The following is a 2,692-nucleotide window of genomic DNA, read 5'->3' on the forward strand; positions in this document are numbered from 1 at the left end:
AGCCTGTCAAGGTTCCTCTGAATGCGCAGCCCCCCCATACAAGCGCCTTTTCCACAGAAGCCACCGACCACCCGCCGCCTCGCCCCCTCCCAATTCGGCCTGCCCCAGGGCGCCACCGACCACCAACCTCCTTGCAGCACCACGCCTCAGCATCCCGAGCTATCCCGACAGCTTCCACCCATCGGGAGGTCCCACTTGTAATAAATGACCGAGTCCCAAATAGGCTTACAATTAATGTTTATGATTTATTAAAGGAATAGAGGTAAGCAAGCAGCGCTGGGTGCGCCAGGAGTCTCTGCTCCACCAAGACGCACACAAGTTACATCAGGCGGCTGGTTTTTATGCTGCTAGGCTAATACATATTCATTACTACTTCTACAAAAGGCAGGGTTATTCTAATTAGTTCCCAGAATCCAAACCCTCCCACTGGTGCAGGCGTTATCAGTCTCCGGTGGTCCCTCTGGGGGCCGCTCGTACTGAAGGCTCGTAGTCTTCCTCCCAGGCTTTGTCCTTTGGTCGTTCTTCAGCTTCTCCCCTCCCCTTATTTAGTAGTTGCTGGGCCAGATGTCAGAAAGCTGTGTCTCGTGCAATAGTCCGCACAGGCACTGCATAGCAAACACACCAAGTAACATTGACTGCAGTTACTCGCAACAGTTACTCACCTGATAAAGAACTGCATGCAATAAAGGCACCAAGTACTACATTATTCTAACAGATCCTACTAGCTGTTACCTCAAAAAGATGTGCGTACCCCTCGCTACTTGGAAACGCATCAGTCCATAAACTCTCATCCACCTGAAGAAGCCTGCAACTGACCGAAGGAAAAACAAACACCCCAAAGAGCAGCCCAAGCAGAATGAGCTCTCTGAGGGGATGCCTGGGACTCACATACCATTTGGCCCCGACTAGCACCCAAACCCAATCACCTGGGAAGGGTAGGGGCAAAGCACAAGGAAGTAGGAAGAGAGCAGCAGCAGCAGCTGTGGTGTTTGTGTTTTTTTTTTTTTGTGTGTGTGTGTGTGATTTTTCTTTTTATTTTTTAATCAGTTTTAGCTCAAAAGCATGCATAGTGCAGACAAGAGAACTAGGGTGTTTCTAGAAGCAAAAATCCCCATGCTTTTGCTGCAGCTTTCAATATTAAAAGACATTATGACCAAGCAAGTAATTGGAACTCTTCCAACTGGAATTAGCTCAAACTTTTATTTACGTATAAAGAAAAAACTAGGAGTAGAACATCTGCTTCAGCTTTTACAAATGAAAACCTTTACCCTAACCCTTACCCTTATCCTAACCATTAGCTTACCCTTATTCTTACCCCAAACCTAACCCTAATCCTTACCCTTACCCTAATCCTTACCCTAAACCTAACTCTTTCCCTAAACCTTATCCTCACCCTAAGCCTTACCCTTAGCCTTACCCTAACACTTACCTTTGCCCTAACCCTTACCCTAATCTGAACCCGAACCCTAACCCTAATACTCTCACCCTAACCCTTACCCTAAGCCTAACCACAGTCCCAACCCCTAACCCCTAACCCTTACCCTAACCCTCTAAACCTACCCCTAACCTATCCCTAACCATAACCCTCTAAGCCTAACCCTAAACCACTAAGCCTAACAATAACCCCCAACCCCAACCCTCACCCGAAACCCTAACTCTACGCCAAACCTTGCCCCTAACCCTAGTTCCCGAGAACTACATCTCCCGGTATGCTCTGGGCATTCAACATGGCCTCCCGGAAGTCCCGAATCCGAAAACTACATTTCCCGGCATACTGTGGGTACGCAACATGGCCTCCCGGAAGTCCGGAGTCCCGAGAACTACATCTCCCGGCATGCTCTGGGCACACAACATGGCCTCCCAGTGCCGGAAAACTACACCTACCAGCATTCCCCGCACAGCCAGCATGGCCAATCACAGGCCGAGTGCTCGAGAACTGCATTTACCAGCACTCACTGGAACCCTCACCGCCCTTACAAAAAAAGCCTCAAGCCCTAACATCCAAAAAAACCTCGAAACCCCTACAGACCTAACCCAAACTATTTGCCACACTAAACCCCTGAAGACCTATGCCTAAAACCCCCAACCCAAAATCTTAGGATGCTCAAAACCCAAAACCAACCCAAAACGTTAGGAATGCTCAAAGCCCTAGCCCAAAAACTTAGGGTGCTCCAAACCCTAACCCCAAAACATTAAGACACAAAAAACCCTAACCCAAAAACTTAGGGTAATACACCATAAATGTTTGCTCATTGTCTTTTGTATTATAAAAACAAGGAGTTCTGTTTGAGGAGCGGGAGTTGCGAAAGCTCCCTGCTGAAGTAAGGAGCTGCATAATGCTTGCCTAGACACTATGAAAATTCTTTTGCTTAATTTTCTTAAAACCGTTGGGTTTCGTTGGGTTTTCCGTGGTCATCATGGTGGAAAAGTGTAAATTGTGGGTTTTGGAGAACATCAGGTAGGTTTAGGGGGACTTTTGGGGTGGATTCATGATATATGGGGTTTTCTTCTGTTTTTTTTTTTTTTTTTTTTTTTTTTTTTTTGGGGGGGGTGATCCAATTCATTTTGGGGGTGTTTTTGACGTGTTTTGGGGTCTCCATTGGGTTTCGTTGCGTTTTCCGTGGTCATCATGGTGGAAAAGGGTAAATTGTTGGTTTTGGAGAACATCAGGTAGGTTTAGGTTGGTTTTGGG

The 2,692-nt window shown here is 47.0% G+C and overlaps 1 long non-coding RNA gene across 1 annotated transcript; it reads right to left on the reverse strand.

Moving 5' to 3' along the window:
- Positions 1 to 220: 220 nt before the first annotated feature.
- Positions 221 to 858, reverse strand: LOC311440643. The gene is made up of 2 exons (XR_014695506.1): positions 733 to 858; positions 221 to 605 (listed from the first exon to the last, which is right to left on the reverse strand). It is a non-coding gene; the product is annotated as an uncharacterized lncRNA (long non-coding RNA).
- Between the last annotated feature and the right edge of the window lie 1,834 nt (positions 859 to 2,692).

Source organism: Aythya ferina (genome assembly GCF_964211825.1).
Source record: "Aythya ferina genome assembly, chromosome: 8".
NCBI lineage: Eukaryota > Metazoa > Chordata > Aves > Anseriformes > Anatidae > Aythya > Aythya ferina.